This window comes from Crinia signifera, chromosome 3 (genome assembly GCF_055691185.1).
Source record: "Crinia signifera chromosome 3, ASM5569118v1, whole genome shotgun sequence".
NCBI classification, from domain to species: Eukaryota; Metazoa; Chordata; class Amphibia; order Anura; family Myobatrachidae; genus Crinia; species Crinia signifera.
In genome coordinates, this window is record NC_139219.1 from 335,797,548 (window position 1) to 335,822,547 (window position 25,000).

The 25,000-nt window shown below is 47.8% G+C and overlaps 1 non-coding gene across 1 annotated transcript; it reads right to left on the reverse strand.

Annotated features, from left to right (window-relative positions):
* Positions 1–1,227: 1,227 nt before the first annotated feature.
* On the reverse strand, positions 1,228–1,316 carry TRNAY-GUA (transfer RNA tyrosine (anticodon GUA)). Its single transcript is given in 2 exon segments — positions 1,228–1,263; positions 1,280–1,316. It is a non-coding gene; the product is annotated as a tRNA-Tyr (tRNA).
* Positions 1,317–25,000: the final 23,684 nt, after the last annotated feature.

Genomic DNA, 25,000 nt, shown 5'->3' on the forward strand with positions numbered 1-25,000 from the left:
AGAGGTGCAGTAGCATGCAGAGGTGTAGTGTGGTAAGATGTAATTACTGTATTAGAGGTGCAGTAGCATGCATAGGTGTAGTGTGGTAAGATGTAATTACTGTATTAGAGGTGCAATAGCATGCAGAGGTGTAGTGTGGTAAGCTGTAATTATACTAATAGATGTGCAGCATCATGCAGAGGCGTTGAGTGGTAAGCTGTAATTACTGTAATAGAGGTGCAGCAGCATGCATAGATGTAGTCTCGGAAGCTGTAATTATACTAATAGGTGTGCAGCATCATGCAGAGGCGTCGTGTGGTAAGCTGTAATTACTGTAATAGAGGTGCAGCAGCATGCAGAGGTGTAGTGTGGTAAGCTGTAATTATACTAATATATGTGCAGCAATATGCAGAGGTGCAATGTGGTAAGCTGTAAATAATGTAATAGACGTGCAGCAGCATGCAGAGGAGTAGTGTGTTAAGCTGTAATTATTGTAATAGAGGTGCAACAGCATGCAGAGGTGTAGTATGGTAAGCTGTAATTACTGTAATAGAGGTGCAGAGGTGTGTGGTAAACAGTAATTACTGTAATAGATGTGCAGCAGCATGCAGAGGTGTACTGAGGTAAGCTTTAATTACTGTAATAGATGTGCAGCAGCATGCAGAGTTGCAGTGTGGTAAGCTGTAATTACTGTAATAGAGGTGCAGCAGCATGCATAGGTGTAGTGTGGTAAGCTGTAATTATACTTATAGATGTGCAGCAATATGCAGAGGTGCAATGTGGTAAGCTGTAAATAATGTAATAGACGTGCAGCAGCATGCAGAGGAGTAGTGTGGTGAGCAGTAATTATACTAATAGACGTGCAGCAGCATGCAGAGGTGTAGTGTGGTAAGCTGTAATTATTGTTATAGAGGTGCATATGGTAAGCTGTAATTACTGTAATAGAGGTGCAGGGGTGTAGTGTGGTAAACGGTAATTACTGTAATAGATGTGCATCAGCATGCAGTGGTGTAGTGTGTTAAGCTGTAATTATTGTAATAGAGGTGCAGCAGCATGCAGAGGTGTAGTGTGTTAAGCTGTAATTACTGTAATAGAGGTGCAGCAGCATGCAGTATAATTAATATGCAGTGACATATAATATATAAGTTTCTGTCACTAAATAGAATATAAGGTATCAGGTATATTTGTGCATATGTCAGGTTTACAGAAATCTTAGGAATTACACAATAAAAAAAAATGAAAAACATCTCCTTCGAGCCGGAATTGAACCAGCGACCTAAGGATCTCTGTGTCGTACCCACTACAGTCCTCCGCTCTACCAGCTGAGCTATCGAAGGATCCCACAGGCAGCAACTCCGTCACAGGGTGACTATATAAAGAGACACAAAGTGTAACACAACTATTACCAGCATCACAAAGAGCAAACAGGGGATGTAATCCGTGTACACATCACAGTGACAGGAACACGGAGCTCGCCCCCTGCTTACACCACTACAGGGTTGTACACAGGAATACAGCAATGCACAATATATAATATATACCGTATACATTGTGTATTATGGTGAGGTTGGGATTGTGGTGTGAGAGGGGTGTAAGTGTATACTGTAGCCGCAGCTGTGACCACACATAATAATAACACGTGTGCCCTGTAACCAGCATAAATAACCTCATGTTACACAGCTACATCCTACCGTCTCCTGCACGAGTGCCCTGTAACCAGCATAAATAACGCCATGTTACACAGCTATATCCTACTGTCTCCTGCACGTGTGCCCTGTAACCAGCATAAATAACCTCATGTTACACAGCTATATCCTACTGTCTCCTGCACGTGTGCCCTGTAACCAGCATAAATAACCTCATGTTACACAGCTATATCCTACTGTCTCCTGCACGTGTGCCCTGTAACCAGCATAAATAACCTCATGTTACACGGCTATATCCTACTGTCTCCTGCACGTGCGCCCTGTAACCAGCATAAATAACGTCATGTTACACAGCTATATCCTACTGTCTCCTGCACGTGCGCCCTGTAACCAGCATAAATAACCTCATGTTACACAGCTATATCCTACCGTCTCCTGCACGAGTGCCCTGTAACCAGCATAAATAACGTCATGTTACACAGCTACATCCTACCGTCTCCTGCACGAGTGCCCTGTAACCAGCATAAATAACGTCATGTTACACAGCTACATCCTACCGTCTCCTGCACGTGTGCCCTGTAACCAGCATAAATAACCTCATGTTACACAGCTACATCCTACTGTCTCCTGCACGTGTGCCCTGTAACCAGCATAAATAACCTCATGTTACACAGCTACATCCTACTGTCTCCTGCACGTGTGCCCTGTAACCAGCATAAATAACGTCATGTTACACAGCTACATCCTACTGTCTCCTGCACGTGTGCCCTGTAACCAGCATAAATAACCTCATGTTACACAGCTACGTCCTACTGTCTCCTGCACGTGTGCCCTGTAACCAGCATAAATAACGTCATGTTACACAGCTACATCCTACTGTCCCCTGCACGTGTGCCCTGTAACCAGCATAAATAACCTCATGTTACACGGCTACATCCTACTGTCTCCTGCACGTGTGCCCTGTAACCAGCATAAATAACCTCATGTTATACGGCTACATCCTACCGTCTCCTGCACGTGTGCCCTGTAACCAGCATAAATAATCTCATGTTACACAGCTATATCCTACCGTCTCCTGCACGTGTGCCCTGTAACCAGCATAAATAACGCCATGTTACACAGCTATATCCTACCGTCTCCTGCACGTGTGCCCTGTAACCAGCATAAATAACGCCATGTTACACAGCTACATCCTACTGTCTCCTGCACGAGTGCCCTGTAACCAGCATAAATAACGTCATGTTACACAGCTACATCCTACTGTCTCCTGCACGTGTGCCCTGTAACCAGCATAAATAACCTCATGTTACACAGCTACATCCTACTGTCTCCTGCACGTGTGCCCTGTAACCAGCATAAATAACGTCATGTTACACAGCTACATCCTACTGTCTCCTGCACGTGTGCCCTGTAACCAGCATAAATAACCTCATGTTACACAGCTACGTCCTACTGTCTCCTGCACGTGTGCCCTGTAACCAGCATAAATAACGTCATGTTACACAGCAACATCCTACTGTCCCCTGCACGTGTGCCCTGTAACCAGCATAAATAACCTCATGTTACACGGCTACATCCTACTGTCTCCTGCACGTGTGCCCTGTAACCAGCATAAATAACCTCATGTTATACGGCTACATCCTACCGTCTCCTGCACGTGTGCCCTGTAACCAGCATAAATAACCTCATGTTACACAGCTATATCCTACCGTCTCCTGCACGTGTGCCCTGTAACCAGCATAAATAACGCCATGTTACACAGCTATATCCTACTGTCTCCTGCACGTGTGCCCTGTAACCAGCATAAATAACCTCATGTTACACAGCTACATCCTACTGTCTGCTGCACGTGCGCCCTGTAACCAGCATAAATAACGTCATGTTACACAGCTACATCCTACTGTCTCCTGCACGTGCGCCCTGTAACCAGCATAAATAACCTCATGTTACACAGCTACATCCTACTGTCTCCTGCACGTGTGCCCTGTAACCAGCATAAATAACCTCATGTTACACAGCTATATCCTACTGTCTCCTGCACGTGCGCCCTGTAACCAGCATAAATAACGTCATGTTACACAGCTACGTCCTACTGTCTCCTGCACGTGTGCCCTGTAACCAGCATAAATAACGTCATGTTACACAGCTACATCCTACTGTCCCCTGCACGTGTGCCCTGTAACCAGCATAAATAACCTCATGTTACACGGCTACATCCTACTGTCTCCTGCACGTGTACCCTGTAACCAGCATAAATAACGTCATGTTACACAGCTATATCCTACTGTCTCCTGCACGTGGGCCCTGTAACCAGCATAAATAACCTCATGTTACACATCTACATCCTACTGTCTCCTGCACGTGTGCCCTGTAACCAGCATAAATAACCTCATGTTACACGGCTACATCCTACTGTCTCCTGCACGTGTGCCCTGTAACCAGCATAAATAACCTCATGTTACACGGCTATATCCTACCGTCTCCTGCACGTGTGCCCTGTAACCAGCATAAATAACCTCATGTTACACGGCTACATCCTACTGTCTCCTGCACGTGTGCCCTGTAACCAGCATAAATAACATCATGTTACACAGCTATATCCTACTGTCTCCTGCACGTGTGCCCTGTAACCAGCATAAATAACCTCATGTTACACGGCTATATCCTACTGTCTCCTGCACGTGTGCCCTGTAACCAGCATAAATAACCTCATGTTATACGGCTACATCCTACTGTCTCCTGCACGTGTGCCCTGTAACCAGCATAAATAACGTCATGTTACACAGCTATATCCTACTGTCTCCTGCACGTGTGCCCTGTAACCAGCATAAATAACCTCATGTTACACGGCTATATCCTACTGTCTCCTGCACGTGTGCCCTGTAACCAGCATAAATAACGTCATGTTACACAGCTATATCCTACTGTCTCCTGCACGTGTGCCCTGTAACCAGCATAAATAACCTCATGTTACACGGCTATATCCTACTGTCTCCTGCACGTGTGCCCTGTAACCAGCATAAATAACGTCATGTTACACAGCTATATCCTACTGTCTCCTGCACGTGTGCCCTGTAACCAGCATAAATAACCTCATGTTACACGGCTACATCCTACTGTCTCCTGCACGTGTGCCCTGTAACCAGCATAAATAACCTCATGTTACACGGCTACATCCTACTGTCTCCTGCACGTGTGCCCTGTAACCAGCATAAATAACCTCATGTTACACGGCTATATCCTACTGTCTCCTGCACGTGTGCCCTGTAACCAGCATAAATAACCTCATGTTACACGGCTATATCCTACTGTCTCCTGCACGTGTGCCCTGTAACCAGCATAAATAACCTCATGTTACACGGCTACATCCTACTGTCTCCTGCACGTGTGCCCTGTAACCAGCATAAATAACGTCATGTTACACGGCTATATCCTACTGTCTCCTGCACGTGTGCCCTGTAACCAGCATAAATAACCTCATGTTACACGGCTATATCCTACTGTCTCCTGCACGTGTGCCCTGTAACCAGCATAAATAACCTCATGTTACACGGCTATATCCTACTGTCTCCTGCACGTGTGCCCTGTAACCAGCATAAATAACATCATGTTACACATCTATATCCTACCGTCTCCTGCACGTGCGCCCTGTAACCAGCATAAATAACCTCATGTTACACAGCTATATCCTACTGTCTCCTGCACGTGCGCCCTGTAACCAGCATAAATAAATGTCATGTTACACAGCTATATCCTACTGTCTCCTGCACGTGTGCCCTGTAACCAGCATAAATAACCTCATGTTACACAGCTATATCCTACTGTCTCCTGCACGTGTGCCCTGTAACCAGCATAAATAACATCATGTTACACATCTATATCCTACTGTCTCCTGCACGTGCGCCCTGTAACCAGCATAAATAACGTCATGTTACACAGCTATATCCTACTGTCTCCTGCACGTGTGCCCTGTAACCAGCATAAATAACCTCATGTTACACAGCTACATCCTACTGTCTCCTGCACGTGTGCCCTGTAACCAGCATAAATAACCTCATGTTACACAGCTATATCCTACTGTCTCCTGCACGTGCGCCCTGTAACCAGCATAAATAACCTCATGTTACACAGCTACATCCTACTGTCTCCTGCACGTGCGCCCTGTAACCAGCATAAATAACCTCATGTTACACAGCTATATCCTACTGTCTCCTGCACGTGTGCCCTGTAACCAGCATAAATAACATCATGTTACACGGCTATATCCTACTGTCTCCTGCACGTGTGCCCTGTAACCAGCATAAATAACCTCATGTTACACGGCTATATCCTACTGTCTCCTGCACGTGTGCCCTGTAACCAGCATAAATAACCTCATGTTACACAGCTTTATCCTACTGTCTCCTGCACGTGTGCCCTGTAACCAGCATAAATAACCTCATGTTACACAGCTACATCCTACTGTCTCCTGCACGTGTGCCCTGTAACCAGCATAAATAACATCATGTTACACAGCTATATCCTACTGTCTCCTGCGCGTGTGCCCTGTAACCAGCATAAATAACATCATGTTACACGGCTATATCCTACTGTCTCCTGCGCGTGTGCCCTGTAACCAGAATAAATAACCTCATGTTACACGGCTATATCCTACTGTCTCCTGCACGTGTGCCCTGTAACCAGCATAAATAACGTCATGTTACACAGCTATATCCTACTGTCTCCTGCACGTGTGCCCTGTAACCAGCATAAATAAATGTCATGTTACACAGCTACATCCTACTGTCTCCTGCACGTGTGCCCTGTAACCAGCATAAATAAATGTCATGTTACACGGCTATATCATACAGTCTCCTGCACGTGTGCCCTGTAACCAGCATAAATAACCTCATGTTACACGGCTATATCCTACTGTCTCCTGCACGTGTGCCCTGTAACCAGCATAAATAACCTCATGTTACACGGCTATATCCTACTGTCTCCTGCACGTGTGCCCTGTAACCAGCATAAATAACCTCATGTTACACGGCTATATCCTACTGTCTCCTGCACGTGTGCCCTGTAACCAGCATAAATAACGTCATGTTACACAGCTACATCCTACTGTCTCCTGCACGTGTGCCCTGTAACCAGCATAAATAACGTCATGTTACACAGCTATATCCTACTGTCCCCTGCACGTGCGCCCTGTAACCAGCATAAATAACCTCATGTTACACAGCTATATCCTACTGTCTCCTGCACGTGTGCCCTGTAACCAGCATAAATAACCTCATGTTACACAGCTATATCCTACCGTCTCCTGCACGAGTGCCCTGTAACCAGCATAAATAACGTCATGTTACACAGCTACATCCTACTGTCTCCTGCACGAGTGCCCTGTAACCAGCATAAATAACGTCATGTTACACAGCTACATCCTACTGTCTCCTGCACGTGTGCCCTGTAACCAGCATAAATAACCTCATGTTACACAGCTACATCCTACTGTCTCCTGCACGTGTGCCCTGTAACCAGCATAAATAACGTCATGTTACACAGCTACATCCTACTGTCTCCTGCACGTGTGCCCTGTAACCAGCATAAATAACCTCATGTTACACAGCTACGTCCTACTGTCTCCTGCACGTGTGCCCTGTAACCAGCATAAATAACGTCATGTTACACAGCAACATCCTACTGTCCCCTGCACGTGTGCCCTGTAACCAGCATAAATAACCTCATGTTACACGGCTACATCCTACTGTCTCCTGCACGTGTGCCCTGTAACCAGCATAAATAACCTCATGTTATACGGCTACATCCTACCGTCTCCTGCACGTGTGCCCTGTAACCAGCATAAATAACGTCATGTTACACATCTATATACTACTGTCTCCTGCACGTGTGCCCTGTAACCAGCATTAATAACGTCATGTTACACAGCTATATCCTACTGTCTCCTGCACGTGTGCCCTGTAACCAGCATAAATAACCTCATGTTACACAGCTATATCCTACCGTCTCCTGCACGTGTGCCCTGTAACCAGCATAAATAACGCCATGTTACACAGCTATATCCTACCGTCTCCTGCACGTGTGCCCTGTAACCAGCATAAATAACCTCATGTTACACAGCTACATCCTACTGTCTCCTGCACGTGTGCCCTGTAACCAGCATAAATAACCTCATGTTACACAGCTATATCCTACTGTCTCCTGCACGTGGGCCCTGTAACCAGCATAAATAACCTCATGTTACACATCTACATCCTACTGTCTCCTGCACGTGTGCCCTGTAACCAGCATAAATAACCTCATGTTACACGGCTACATCCTACTGTCTCCTGCACGTGTGCCCTGTAACCAGCATAAATAACCTCATGTTACACGGCTATATCCTACCGTCTCCTGCACGTGTGCCCTGTAACCAGCATAAATAACCTCATGTTACACGGCTACATCCTACTGTCTCCTGCACGTGTGCCCTGTAACCAGCATAAATAACCTCATGTTACACGGCTATATCCTACTGTCTCCTGCACGTGTGCCCTGTAACCAGCATAAATAACCTCATGTTATACGGCTACATCCTACTGTCTCCTGCACGTGTGCCCTGTAACCAGCATAAATAACGTCATGTTACACAGCTATATCCTACTGTCTCCTGCACGTGTGCCCTGTAACCAGCATAAATAACCTCATGTTACACAGCTACATCCTACTGTCTCCTGCACGTGTGCCCTGTAACCAGCATAAATAACGTCATGTTACACAGCTATATCCTACTGTCTCCTGCACGTGTGCCCTGTAACCAGCATAAATAACCTCATGTTACACGGCTACATCCTACTGTCTCCTGCACGTGTGCCCTGTAACCAGCATAAATAACCTCATGTTACACGGCTACATCCTACTGTCTCCTGCACGTGTGCCCTGTAACCAGCATAAATAACCTCATGTTACACGGCTATATCCTACTGTCTCCTGCACGTGTGCCCTGTAACCAGCATAAATAACCTCATGTTACACGGCTATATCCTACTGTCTCCTGCACGTGTGCCCTGTAACCAGCATAAATAACCTCATGTTACACGGCTACATCCTACTGTCTCCTGCACGTGTGCCCTGTAACCAGCATAAATAACGTCATGTTACACGGCTATATCCTACTGTCTCCTGCACGTGTGCCCTGTAACCAGCATAAATAACCTCATGTTACACGGCTATATCCTACTGTCTCCTGCACGTGTGCCCTGTAACCAGCATAAATAACCTCATGTTACACGGCTATATCCTACTGTCTCCTGCACGTGTGCCCTGTAACCAGCATAAATAACATCATGTTACACATCTATATCCTACTGTCTCCTGCACGTGCGCCCTGTAACCAGCATAAATAACCTCATGTTACACAGCTATATCCTACTGTCTCCTGCACGTGTGCCCTGTAACCAGCATAAATAACCTCATGTTACACAGCTATATCCTACCGTCTCCTGCACGTGCGCCCTGTAACCAGCATATATAACGTCATGTTACACATCTATATCCTACTGTCTCCTGCACGTGTGCCCTGTAACCAGCATAAATAACCTCATGTTACACGGCTATATCCTACTGTCTCCTGCACGTGTGCCCTGTAACCAGCATAAATAACATCATGTTACACATCTATATCCTACTGTCTCCTGCACGTGCGCCCTGTAACCAGCATAAATAACCTCATGTTACACAGCTATATCCTACTGTCTCCTGCACGTGTGCCCTGTAACCAGCATAAATAACCTCATGTTACACAGCTACATCCTACTGTCTCCTGCACGTGTGCCCTGTAACCAGCATAAATAACCTCATGTTACACAGCTATATCCTACTGTCTCCTGCACGTGTGCCCTGTAACCAGCATAAATAACGTCATGTTACACAGCTATATCCTACTGTCTCCTGCACGTGCGCCCTGTAACCAGCATAAATAACCTCATGTTACACAGCTATATCCTACTGTCTCCTGCACGTGCGCCCTGTAACCAGCATAAATAACCTCATGTTACACAGCTACATCCTACTGTCTCCTGCACGTGCGCCCTGTAACCAGCATAAATAACCTCATGTTACACGGCTACATCCTACTGTCTCCTGCACGTGCGCCCTGTAACCAGCATAAATAACATCATGTTACACGGCTATATCCTACTGTCTCCTGCACGTGTGCCCTGTAACCAGCATAAATAACCTCATGTTACACGGCTATATCCTACTGTCTCCTGCACGTGTGCCCTGTAACCAGCATAAATAACCTCATGTTACACAGCTACATCCTACTGTCTCCTGCACGTGTGCCCTGTAACCAGCATAAATAACGTCATGTTACACAGCTTTATCCTACTGTCTCCTGCACGTGTGCCCTGTAACCAGCATAAATAACCTCATGTTACACGGCTATATCCTACTGTCTCCTGCACGTGTGCCCTGTAACCAGCATAAATAACCTCATGTTACACAGCTACATCCTACTGTCTCCTGCACGTGTGCCCTGTAACCAGCATAAATAACGTCATGTTACACAGCTTTATCCTACTGTCTCCTGCACGTGTGCCCTGTAACCAGCATAAATAACCTCATGTTACACAGCTACATCCTACTGTCTCCTGCACGTGTGCCCTGTAACCAGCATAAATAACGTCATGTTACACGGCTATATCCTACTGTCTCCTGCACGTGTGCCCTGTAACCAGCATAAATAACCTCATGTTACACGGCTATATCCTACTGTCTCCTGCACGTGTGCCCTGTAACCAGCATAAATAACCTCATGTTACACGGCTATATCCTACTGTCTCCTGCACGTGTGCCCTGTAACCAGCATAAATAACATCATGTTACACATCTATATCCTACTGTCTCCTGCACGTGCGCCCTGTAACCAGCATAAATAACCTCATGTTACACAGCTATATCCTACTGTCTCCTGCACGTGTGCCCTGTAACCAGCATAAATAACCTCATGTTACACAGCTATATCCTACCGTCTCCTGCACGTGCGCCCTGTAACCAGCATATATAACGTCATGTTACACATCTATATCCTACTGTCTCCTGCACGTGTGCCCTGTAACCAGCATAAATAACCTCATGTTACACGGCTATATCCTACTGTCTCCTGCACGTGTGCCCTGTAACCAGCATAAATAACATCATGTTACACATCTATATCCTACTGTCTCCTGCACGTGCGCCCTGTAACCAGCATAAATAACCTCATGTTACACAGCTATATCCTACTGTCTCCTGCACGTGTGCCCTGTAACCAGCATAAATAACCTCATGTTACACAGCTACATCCTACTGTCTCCTGCACGTGTGCCCTGTAACCAGCATAAATAACCTCATGTTACACAGCTATATCCTACTGTCTCCTGCACGTGTGCCCTGTAACCAGCATAAATAACGTCATGTTACACAGCTATATCCTACTGTCTCCTGCACGTGCGCCCTGTAACCAGCATAAATAACCTCATGTTACACAGCTATATCCTACTGTCTCCTGCACGTGCGCCCTGTAACCAGCATAAATAACCTCATGTTACACAGCTACATCCTACTGTCTCCTGCACGTGCGCCCTGTAACCAGCATAAATAACCTCATGTTACACGGCTACATCCTACTGTCTCCTGCACGTGCGCCCTGTAACCAGCATAAATAACATCATGTTACACGGCTATATCCTACTGTCTCCTGCACGTGTGCCCTGTAACCAGCATAAATAACCTCATGTTACACGGCTATATCCTACTGTCTCCTGCACGTGTGCCCTGTAACCAGCATAAATAACCTCATGTTACACAGCTACATCCTACTGTCTCCTGCACGTGTGCCCTGTAACCAGCATAAATAACGTCATGTTACACAGCTTTATCCTACTGTCTCCTGCACGTGTGCCCTGTAACCAGCATAAATAACCTCATGTTACACAGCTACATCCTACTGTCTCCTGCACGTGTGCCCTGTAACCAGCATAAATAACGTCATGTTACACAGCTACATCCTACTGTCTCCTGCACGTGTGCCCTGTAACCAGCATAAATAACCTCATGTTACACAGCTATATCCTACTGTCTCCTGCACGTGTGCCCTGTAACCAGCATAAATAACATCATGTTACACTGCTATATCCTACTGTCTCCTGCACGTGTGCCCTGTAACCAGCATAAATAACCTCATGTTACACAGCTACATCCTACTGTCTCCTGCACGTGTGCCCTGTAACCAGCATAAATAACCTCATGTTATACAGCTACATCCTACTGTCTCCTGCATGTGTGCCCTGTAACCAGCATAAATAACGTCATGTTACACAGCTATATCCTACTGTCTCCTGCACGTGTGCCCTGTAACCAGCATAAATAACCTCATGTTACACAGTTACATCCTACTGTCTCCTGCACGTGTGCCTTGTAACCAGCATAAATAACGTCATGTTATACAGCTATATCCTACTGTCTCCTGCACGTGTGCCCTGTAACCAGCATAAATAACGTCATGTTACACAGCTATATCCTACTGTCTCCTGCACGTGTGCCCTGTAACCAGCATAAATAACGTCATGTTACACAGCTACATCCTACTGTCTCCTGCACGTGTGCCCTGTAACCAGCATAAATAACATCATGTTACACAGCTATATCCTACTGTCTCCTGCGCGTGTGCCCTGTAACCAGCATAAATAACATCATGTTACACGGCTATATCCTACTGTCTCCTGCGCGTGTGCCCTGTAACCAGCATAAATAACCTCATGTTACACGGCTATATCCTACTGTCTCCTGCGCGTGTGCCCTGTAACCAGCATAAATAACGTCATGTTACACAGCTATATCCTACTGTCTCCTGCACGTGTGCCCTGTAACCAGCATAAATAACCTCATGTTACACGGCTATATCCTACTGTCTCCTGCACGTGTGCCCTGTAACCAGCATAAATAACCTCATGTTACACGGCTATATCCTACTGTCTCCTGCACGTGTGCCCTGTAACCAGCATAAATAACCTCATGTTACACGGCTATATCCTACTGTCTCCTGCACGTGTGCCCTGTAACCAGCATAAATAACCTCATGTTACACGGCTATATCCTACTGTCTCCTGCACGTGTGCCCTGTAACCAGCATAAATAACCTCATGTTACACATCTATATACTACTGTCCCCTGCACGTGTGCCCTGTAACCAGCATACATAACCTCATGTTACACAGCTACATCCTACTGTCTCCTGCACGTGTGCCCTGTAACCAGCATAAATAACGTCATGTTACACAGCTACATCCTACTGTCTCCTGCACGTGTGCCCTGTAACCAGCATAAATAACGTCATGTTACACAGCTATATCCTACCGTCTCCTGCACGTGTGCCCTGTAACCAGCATAAATAACGTCATGTTACACATCTATATCCTACTGTTTCCTGCACGTGCGCCCTGTAACCAGCATAAATAACGTCATATTACACAGCTACATCCTACTGTCTCCTGCACGTGTGCCCTGTAACCAGCATAAATAACCTCATGTTACACAGCTATATCCTACTGTCTCCTGCACGTGTGCCCTGTAACCAGCATAAATAACCTCATGTTACACAGCTATATCCTACTGTCTCCTGCACGTGCGCCCTGTAACCAGCATAAATAACCTCATGTTACACAGCTATATCCTACTGTCTCCTGCACGTGCGCCCTGTAACCAGCATAAATAACCATATTACACAGCTACATCCTACTGTCTCCTGCACGTGTGCCCTGTAACCAGCATAAATAACCTCATGTTACACAGCTATATCCTACTGTCTCCTGCACGTGTGCCCTGTAACCAGCATAAATAACCTCATGTTACACAGCTATATCCTACTGTCTCCTGCACGTGTGCCCTGTAACCAGCATAAATAACCTCATGTTACACAGCTATATCCTACTGTCTCCTGCACGTGTGCCCTGTAACCAGCATAAATAACCTCATGTTACACAGCTACATCCTACTGTCTCCTGCACGTGTGCCCTGTAACCAGCATAAATAACCTCATGTTACACAGCTATATCCTACTGTCTCCTGCACGTGTGCCCTGTAACCAGCATAAATAACCTCATGTTACACAGCTATATCCTACTGTCTCCTGCACGTGTGCCCTGTAACCAGCATAAATAACGTCATGTTACACAGCTATATCCTACTGTCTCCTGCACGTGTGCCCTGTAACCAGCATAAATAACCTCATGTTACACAGCTACATCCTACTGTCTCCTGCACGTGTGCCCTGTAACCAGCATAAATAACCTCATGTTACACAGCTACATCCTACTGTCTCTTGCACGTGTGCCCTGTAACCAGCATAAATAACCTCATGTTACACAGCTACATCCTACCGTCTCCTGCACGTGCGCCCTGTAACCAGCATAAATAAATGTCATGTTACACAGCTATATCCTACAGTCTCCTGCACGTGTGCCCTGTAACCAGCATAAATAACGTCATGTTACACAGCTACATCCTACTGTCTCCTGCACGTGTGCCCTGTAACCAGCATAAATAACCTCATGTTACACAGCTACATCCTACTGTCTCCTGCACGTGTTGTGACGACCCCAGGCTCATAATGTGCATTACTTTCGCCTCATGTGTTTTCCGCCTTGAGAAAGGCAGCGTTACAGCTTTGCACGGGTCCTGGGGCCACACACGATTCAGCGATCACACAGAAAGCACGCAATAGCAAGGTCCAATGGAACCTTTATTACATAGAGACTAAATAAAACATGTAAACCGTAACCACACTATGTACATATATATACAGGTAGCATTAACATTAAACACAGTTATGAATAGACCAATATGACTAGAACCACACAAAACAAGAACCCCTACCCCTATACCGGGAATATGCACCTCAGGGAATACTTGCGTCTGCTGGATGTTGGTTGCTGGGAGGACGATGATGGTGTCCTGCTGATCTTGGCCTGCGCCAATCACTACTCCTGGGAGTAGGGCACCCTGCAAAAGTCACCCAGCTCCTGCTGGCACACTTAAGCCAGGCACCTGTGATGCTCTGGTGGGGCAGTATGCTTGGCTGTGTCCCCATCTACCAGCACCAGGCGGACAGGCTTGGTTCCTGGCAGCCGCCTCTCTCTGCAGTCTCTCAAACTCAACAACAACCCCCACCCCTGGTGCGTGCCCTCTTCAAAACTTTCATCCTCCCAGAAGGCTCCGCTCCCCTGGTGACCTCACGGAGTGTCCTGATTGGAGGGATTTCAATCCTGCTCTTTAGAAGGTGTCTCAGAGCTATGTGGAGACCCCCTGTGGTTTTGGAGACATGTAGTCTGCAATGACTGCCCTTAGAACAAAGGCCAGGTAATTATGCTGATAAGGAAAATGTCCACTTTGGGATTGTATAATGAGCCATGTTAACCCCTTGTAGTCATTTGTGATGTCACAGCCCCCTCAGCTGATTGCTGCTTCCTGTGCAGGGGGGTTGTGAGCGCAGGGGGAGAGAGGGGGTCAGTCCTGGCTTTCCCATGTATCACTCACACACTGGATGGCAGGAAATTGCACACATGCAATAAACAGTACATTACGGAGACAGACATCTATCAGGCTCAGGGGTATATGCCCTGATAGGCACAACACTTATAAGAACAAGGGACTACTTCCCGAAACATCTGGTATCTAATAAAGTCACATTCTATTACTATAGAACACACAGTCCTGTGGATAGCTCCATTAGTGTGAGAGGCACAGCTCCCAGGAGGTTGCAGTCTATGAATTCAGCTAAGAGGGTGTCTGTGTCTCTGGGCTGTATTTAGGAATTTTGGGGTGTCTACCCCCTCATGATCCAGGTGTGGGGGTGCCCCAATGATGGTTCATGACACACCTCCCCCTTCCTAAATCCGGTCCGAGGGGCTGGCTCCCAGATCGGAGCCAGTCAGGATGACCGGGCCCAGTGATCTCCTGGAGGCGTGATTCCGCTCCTCCTGCTCTGGATGAGGGGGGTCCGAGGTCAGCCGTTCACCATGTGTAACCCGCATTCCCGTACCCCAGTTACCGGGTTTGCCCCTGTCATGTGGAAATCTTTCCTTCTCTCCTGCCTGTTTGGTTGGCCCTCCTCCCTCCGCCTCTGGCGCAACTGGGAGGGGCCCTATCGGTGTACACAGGCTACAATCCGGAAACCTGGCTGCGGATTCTGCTCTTAACAACAGCGCCGACGTTGGCTGCAGGGGAGCAGTGGGTAACAACGATGCTTCTCCCAAAACATCAGAAGCCTTCACCGTCACCCCACTTGGGCCTGAAACCTCCCCCAGCCCCTGAAGCTGCTGGGCCTCCCCTGGGCAACCTTCCATCCATGTCTGTTCATCCACCTTGCAGGGCCTCAGCACACTCTGCCCCCACCTGCCCTCAGCAGCAGGCAGCGGTCCTGGGGATTCTCCTTCACACCATGGCTGCAGAAGAGCAGGGGGTATCCGCAATCCTTCCCCTGATTTTCCCACAATCCCCCCCCTTGGGTCGAACACCTCCCCCAGCCCTTTGAACAATAACTGCTGGGCCTCCCCTGGGCAAACTTCCATCTTCCCCAGGCTGGCTATGAGAGGGACTGGTGGGGTGGCAATGTACAGCAGCACGGCTGGCATCTCCCTTACAGCCCCAGGTGCAAACTCACATTCTCTTGCTCGTGCCATGCTGGGTGGTGAGGTGTCTTCCTCTGAGGCGCAGGGGGGTGATGAGCTATGCCTCTGACCATCCCCTCCATGTTTGCTTGCTTGGCTGCCTGTTTGCTGCAGTGGCTCCCCGGGCACATAATTACAGTTAGTCACTCTTGCAGGGGACTCACAGTAGCGCTGCACCCCAGCCTCTACTCCCTGCTCTGGCACCCCGGTCACGTACCTGCCTTTTAACTTCAGATCCTCCTGGCTCTGATGGCTAAGTGGGAACAGTCCTGGATAATCCTCCTGGGGGGGTGGAGCGGCGGAGCACACCCCAGACACATTTTCTTCCATCTCCCCCTGCTGAATATGCTGGGGATCCTGTGGCAAGATGCCCTCATTCGCTGGGCCGCTGGTGGTCCTGTAAGGGAGAATTACTGCCCCCTCGGCTGGGGCACAATCATTGCAGACCCCCTGGCCGCTAGTTTCAAAGTCTCCATCTCCCACATCTGCAAAAGGGAAGATGTACTGCCATTCTTCCTGGGGTGCCATTTTTGGGTGCACCCCCATCCTTTGGCTAGCTGCTTGGAGCAGTGGCTGACCACTGCTTTGTACCTCCTGTGGCGAGGACTCAGCAATCACAGTCCCAGCCTCCGAGGTCTGCTCTGCTCTGGGGCTATTCTCTGGGGCAGCCCCTGCACTGTATACTGGCACTGCTCCATCTATCACGGGCTCCGTGTGCACCAGTCCATCATCACCATGTGGGGCCACAGTGCCCAGCTCTGCCACACTACTTGGCACAATGCAGGGGGAATAAATATCCCCTTCCCAATGTCCATCTGCAACAGACACAGTCCATGATGATAGGGCTCCTTGGGAGTCCCAGGTCCCTGGTGCGAAATCGCAGGGACACTCCACAGCTCGTTCCTCATTTCCCAACTCACTGAATGGGAACAGTTCTGTGATTTCTCCCGGTGTCAGAGGGGAATTTAGTTCAGTGTCTCTGTGCGGATGCACAAGCTGCAGCAGCCGACGTTCCTCTGCCTCTACCCTCTGACACTGGTCCAGCCACTCTGGAGAATTCAGCTGCCCCTGTGCTAGGGCGACTCTCTCTGCATTCTCATAGCAATGCAGGAGACACTGCAACTGCTCCTGGACACTTCTCAGTTCCCCTGGACACAGGACCCAGTTTCTATACGCGCTGAACGCATGTAGCGGGTCCTCTTGCTGCTCGTACACCCATTGAATAAGAGTGCAGTGTGAACGGCCTTCGGGGGGTGTGCTGCATCGTAGCCTCCATTCCGCAATTAGGTCCTCCAGACTCATTCTTGCTAATGGAGCTCCAGATTCTGCAGGCCACAGATCCTCCGCCTCCCCCCCTGGGATCTCGGTAGTGGACCCCTCGGTCATCCACCCCGGTGGCACCATCAACTCCTCCTCCCTTTGAGTTCTCTTCGCGGGCTCCTTCCCAGGACCCACTTTACCCGGTGCTGGCACGCTGGCCTCAGCGACCCGGCTTCTGTGCATTAGCTGATGCGTGGCGTTACTTACTTCTGTGACAAACGCCTTCCACGCCACCGTATGCAGCAGGTTCCCTGCAGCAGCCTCAAATACATACTGCTCAAATTCATCGGTCAGGTAAGCGGCTTTCTCCTCTGTAGTAGCTCCTGTCCATACATTAATCCACCGATATGCTGCTTCCCAATCCTCCCAGAGGGGCTGCATCAGCGTGGATGGACTGCTCAGGTCCCATTCCTCAGCCAGACGACTCCATGACGATTCCTCATCTATGAGCCTCACTGCTCTGGGCAACTGTGGGCACCTCTTGCCTCTCTTTAGACGTTTCTGTCCTTTTCCTGGCCCCATTCTCCAAACGTGCTGCACTAGTAGGGCTTGGCCAGCGTCACTTGCTGAACCCCCTCACTTCAGCTTCCGTTTCTGGGCCACGGCACACTCCACCGTTCTCACGCTTGCAGGGAAAGTCCCCTGGACAAGCAGGCACTTAAGCGGAATTCTTCCCTCGCGTAATGCCCTCGCACAGGAACCTTTTTCTTCCTCCCCGGTGTTCCAGCTAGGTTTATAAGAGCTCTGCTCTGTGTGGTTCTATACTACCGGGTTACGGACTATTGCGCCTTTAGAGCTTGGCCGCATACCGATACGGACCCCTGGCTCTGCCCGGACGTCGGGCCTGTGTGATCCCACTGCTGCCACCAATTGTGACGACCCCAGGCTCATAATGTGCATTACTTTCGCCTCATGTGTTTTCCGCCTTGAGAAAGGCAGCGTTACAGCTTTGCACGGGTCCTGGGGCCACACACGATTCAGCGATCACACAGAAAGCACGCAATAGCAAGGTCCAATGGAACCTTTATTACATAGAGACTAAATAAAACATGTAAACCGTAACCACACTATGTACATATATATACAGGTAGCATTAACATTAAACACAGTTATGAATAGACCAATATGACTAGAACCACACAAAACAAGAACCCCTACCCCTATACCGGGAATATGCACCTCAGGGAATACTTGCGTCTGCTGGATGTTGGTTGCTGGGAGGACGATGATGGTGTCCTGCTGATCTTGGCCTGCGCCAATCACTACTCCTGGGAGTAGGGCACCCTGCAAAAGTCACCCAGCTCCTGCTGGCACACTTAAGCCAGGCACCTGTGATGCTCTGGTGGGGCAGTATGCTTGGCTGTGTCCCCATCTACCAGCACCAGGCGGACAGGCTTGGTTCCTGGCAGCCGCCTCTCTCTGCAGTCTCTCAAACTCAACAACAACCCCCACCCCTGGTGCGTGCCCTCTTCAAAACTTTCATCCTCCCAGAAGGCTCCGCTCCCCTGGTGACCTCACGGAGTGTCCTGATTGGAGGGATTTCAATCCTGCTCTTTAGAAGGTGTCTCAGAGCTATGTGGAGACCCCCTGTGGTTTTGGAGACATGTAGTCTGCAATGACTGCCCTTAGAACAAAGGCCAGGTAATTATGCTGATAAGGAAAATGTCCACTTTGGGATTGTATAATGAGCCATGTTAACCCCTTGTAGTCATTTGTGATGTCACAGCCCCCTCAGCTGATTGCTGCTTCCTGTGCAGGGGGGTTGTGAGCGCAGGGGGAGAGAGGGGGTCAGTCCTGGCTTTCCCATGTATCACTCACACACTGGATGGCAGGAAATTGCACACATGCAATAAACAGTACATTACGGAGACAGACATCTATCAGGCTCAGGGGTATATGCCCTGATAGGCACAACACTTATAAGAACAAGGGACTACTTCCCGAAACATCTGGTATCTAATAAAGTCACATTCTATTACTATAGAACACACAGTCCTGTGGATAGCTCCATTAGTGTGAGAGGCACAGCTCCCAGGAGGTTGCAGTCTATGAATTCAGCTAAGAGGGTGTCTGTGTCTCTGGGCTGTATTTAGGAATTTTGGGGTGTCTACCCCCTCATGATCCAGGTGTGGGGGTGCCCCAATGATGGTTCATGACACGTGTGCCCTGTAACCAGCATAAATAACGTCATGTTACACAGCTATATCCTACAGTCTCCTGCACGTGTGCCCTGTAACCAGCATAAATAACCTCATGTTACACAGCTACATCCTACTGTCTCTTGCACGTGTGCCCTGTAACCAGCATAAATAACCTCATGTTACACAGCTACATCCTACCGTCTCCTGCACGTGCGCCCTGTAACCAGCATAAATAAATGTCATGTTACACAGCTATATCCTACAGTCTCCTGCACGTGTGCCCTGTAACCAGCATAAATAACGTCATGTTACACAGCTATATCCTACAGTCTCCTGCACGTGTGCCCTGTAACCAGCATAAATAACCTCATGTTACACGGCTACATCCTACTGTCTCCTGCACGTGTGCCCTGTAACCAGCATAAATAACCTCATGTTACACGGCTACATCCTACTGTCTCCTGCACGTGTGCCCTGTAACCAGCATAAATAACGTCATGTTACACGGCTATATCCTACTGTCTCCTGCACGTGTGCCCTGTAACCAGCATAAATAACCTCATGTTACACGGCTATATCCTACTGTCTCCTGCACGTGTGCCCTGTAACCAGCATAAATAACCTCATGTTACACATCTATATACTACTGTCCCCTGCACGTGTGCCCTGTAACCAGCATAAATAACGTCATGTTACACAGCTATATCCTACTGTCTCCTGCACGTGTGCCCTGTAACCAGCATAAATAACCTCATGTTACACATCTATATACTACTGTCCCCTGCACGTGTGCCCTGTAACCAGCATAAATAACGTCATGTTACACAGCTATATCCTACTGTCTCCTGCACGTGTGCCCTGTAACCAGCATAAATAACCTCATGTTACACGGCTATATCCTACTGTCTCCTGCACGTGTGCCCTGTAACCAGCATAAATAACATCATGTTACACATCTATATCCTACTGTCTCCTGCACGTGCGCCCTGTAACCAGCATAAATAACCTCATGTTACACAGCTATATCCTACTGTCTCCTGCACGTGTGCCCTGTAACCAGCATAAATAACCTCATGTTACACAGCTATATCCTACCGTCTCCTGCACGTGCGCCCTGTAACCAGCATATATAACGTCATGTTACACATCTATATCCTACTGTCTCCTGCACGTGTGCCCTGTAACCAGCATAAATAACCTCATGTTACACGGCTATATCCTACTGTCTCCTGCACGTGTGCCCTGTAACCAGCATAAATAACATCATGTTACACATCTATATCCTACTGTCTCCTGCACGTGCGCCCTGTAACCAGCATAAATAACCTCATGTTACACAGCTATATCCTACTGTCTCCTGCACGTGTGCCCTGTAACCAGCATAAATAACCTCATGTTACACAGCTACATCCTACTGTCTCCTGCACGTGTGCCCTGTAACCAGCATAAATAACCTCATGTTACACAGCTATATCCTACTGTCTCCTGCACGTGTGCCCTGTAACCAGCATAAATAACGTCATGTTACACAGCTATATCCTACTGTCTCCTGCACGTGCGCCCTGTAACCAGCATAAATAACCTCATGTTACACAGCTATATCCTACTGTCTCCTGCACGTGCGCCCTGTAACCAGCATAAATAACCTCATGTTACACAGCTACATCCTACTGTCTCCTGCACGTGCGCCCTGTAACCAGCATAAATAACCTCATGTTACACAGCTACATCCTACTGTCTCCTGCACGTGCGCCCTGTAACCAGCATAAATAACATCATGTTACACGGCTATATCCTACTGTCTCCTGCACGTGTGCCCTGTAACCAGCATAAATAACCTCATGTTACACGGCTATATCCTACTGTCTCCTGCACGTGTGCCCTGTAACCAGCATAAATAACCTCATGTTACACAGCTACATCCTACTGTCTCCTGCACGTGTGCCCTGTAACCAGCATAAATAACGTCATGTTACACAGCTACATCCTACTGTCTCCTGCGCGTGTGCCCTGTAACCAGCATAAATAACCTCATGTTACACGGCTATATCCTACTGTCTCCTGCACGTGTGCCCTGTAACCAGCATAAATAACGTCATGTTACACAGCTATATCCTACTGTCTCCTGCACGTGTGCCCTGTAACCAGCATAAATAAATGTCATGTTACACGGCTATATCATACAGTCTCCTGCACGTGTGCCCTGTAACCAGCATAAATAACCTCATGTTACACGGCTATATCCTACTGTCTCCTGCACGTGTGCCCTGTAACCAGCATAAATAACCTCATGTTACACGGCTATATCCTACTGTCTCCTGCACGTGTGCCCTGTAACCAGCATAAATAACCTCATGTTACACGGCTATATCCTACTGTCTCCTGCACGTGTGCCCTGTAACCAGCATAAATAACCTCATGTTACACGGCTATATCCTACTGTCTCCTGCACGTGTGCCCTGTAACCAGCATAAATAACCTCATGTTACACATCTATATACTACTGTCCCCTGCACGTGTGCCCTGTAACCAGCATACATAACCTCATGTTACACAGCTACATCCTACTGTCTCCTGCACGTGTGCCCTGTAACCAGCATAAATAACGTCATGTTACACAGCTACATCCTACTGTCTCCTGCACGTGTGCCCTGTAACCAGCATAAATAACGTCATGTTACACAGCTATATCCTACCGTCTCCTGCACGTGTGCCCTGTAACCAGCATAAATAACGTCATGTTACACATCTATATCCTACTGTTTCCTGCACGTGCGCCCTGTAACCAGCATAAATAACGTCATATTACACAGCTACATCCTACTGTCTCCTGCACGTGTGCCCTGTAACCAGCATAAATAACCTCATGTTACACAGCTATATCCTACTGTCTCCTGCACGTGTGCCCTGTAACCAGCATAAATAACGTCATGTTACACAGCTATATCCTACTGTCTCCTGCACGTGTGCCCTGTAACCAGCATAAATAACCTCATGTTACACAGCTACATCCTACTGTCTCCTGCACGTGCGCCCTGTAACCAGCATAAATAACCTCATGTTACACAGCTATATCCTACTGTCTCCTGCACGTGCGCCCTGTAACCAGCATAAATAACCATATTACACAGCTACATCCTACTGTCTCCTGCACGTGTGCCCTGTAACCAGCATAAATAACCTCATGTTACACAGCTATATCCTACTGTCTCCTGCACGTGTGCCCTGTAACCAGCATAAATAACCTCATGTTACACAGCTATATCCTACTGTCTCCTGCACGTGTGCCCTGTAACCAGCATAAATAACCTCATGTTACACAGCTACATCCTACTGTCTCCTGCACGTGTGCCCTGTAACCAGCATAAATAACCTCATGTTACACAGCTATATCCTACTGTCTCCTGCACGTGTGCCCTGTAACCAGCATAAATAACCTCATGTTACACAGCTATATCCTACTGTCTCCTGCACGTGTGCCCTGTAACCAGCATAAATAACGTCATGTTACACAGCTATATCCTACTGTCTCCTGCACGTGTGCCCTGTAACCAGCATAAATAACCTCATGTTACACAGCTACATCCTACTGTCTCCTGCACGTGTGCCCTGTAACCAGCATAAATAACCTCATGTTACACAGCTACATCCTACTGTCTCCTGCACGTGTGCCCTGTAACCAGCATAAATAACCTCATGTTACACAGCTACATCCTACTGTCTCTTGCACGTGTGCCCTGTAACCAGCATAAATAACCTCATGTTACACAGCTACATCCTACCGTCTCCTGCACGTGCGCCCTGTAACCAGCATAAATAAATGTCATGTTACACAGCTATATCCTACAGTCTCCTGCACGTGTGCCCTGTAACCAGCATAAATAACGTCATGTTACACAGCTATATCCTACAGTCTCCTGCACGTGTGCCCTGTAACCAGCATAAATAACCTCATGTTACACGGCTACATCCTACTGTCTCCTGCACGTGTGCCCTGTAACCAGCATAAATAAATGTCATGTTACACAGCTATATCCTACAGTCTCCTGCACGTGTGCCCTGTAACCAGCATAAATAACCTCATGTTACACAGCTACATCCTACTGTCTCCTGCACGTGCGCCCTGTAACCAGCATAAATAACCTCATGTTACACAGCTATATCCTACTGTCTCCTGCACGTGCGCCCTGTAACCAGCATAAATAACCATATTACACAGCTACATCCTACTGTCTCCTGCACGTGTGCCCTGTAACCAGCATAAATAACCTCATGTTACACAGCTATATCCTACTGTCTCCTGCACGTGTGCCCTGTAACCAGCATAAATAACCTCATGTTACACAGCTATATCCTACTGTCTCCTGCACGTGTGCCCTGTAACCAGCATAAATAACCTCATGTTACACAGCTATATCCTACTGTCTCCTGCACGTGTGCCCTGTAACCAGCATAAATAACGTCATGTTACACAGCTATATCCTACTGTCTCCTGCACGTGTGCCCTGTAACCAGCATAAATAACCTCATGTTACACAGCTACATCCTACTGTCTCCTGCACGTGTGCCCTGTAACCAGCATAAATAACCTCATGTTACACAGCTACATCCTACTGTCTCCTGCACGTGTGCCCTGTAACCAGCATAAATAACCTCATGTTACACAGCTACATCCTACTGTCTCTTGCACGTGTGCCCTGTAACCAGCATAAATAACCTCATGTTACACAGCTACATCCTACCGTCTCCTGCACGTGCGCCCTGTAACCAGCATAAATAAATGTCATGTTACACAGCTATATCCTACAGTCTCCTGCACGTGTGCCCTGTAACCAGCATAAATAACGTCATGTTACACAGCTATATCCTACAGTCTCCTGCACGTGTGCCCTGTAACCAGCATAAATAACCTCATGTTACACGGCTACATCCTACTGTCTCCTGCACGTGTGCCCTGTAACCAGCATAAATAAATGTCATGTTACACAGCTATATCCTACAGTCTCCTGCACGTGTGCCCTGTAACCAGCATAAATAACCTCATGTTACACGGCTACATCCTACTGTCTCCTGCACGTGTGCCCTGTAACCAGCATAAATAACGTCATGTTACACAGCTATATCCTACAGTCTCCTGCACGTGTGCCCTGTAACCAGCATAAATAACGTCATGTTACACAGCTACATCCTACTGTCTCCTGCACGTGCGCCCTGTAACCAGCATAAA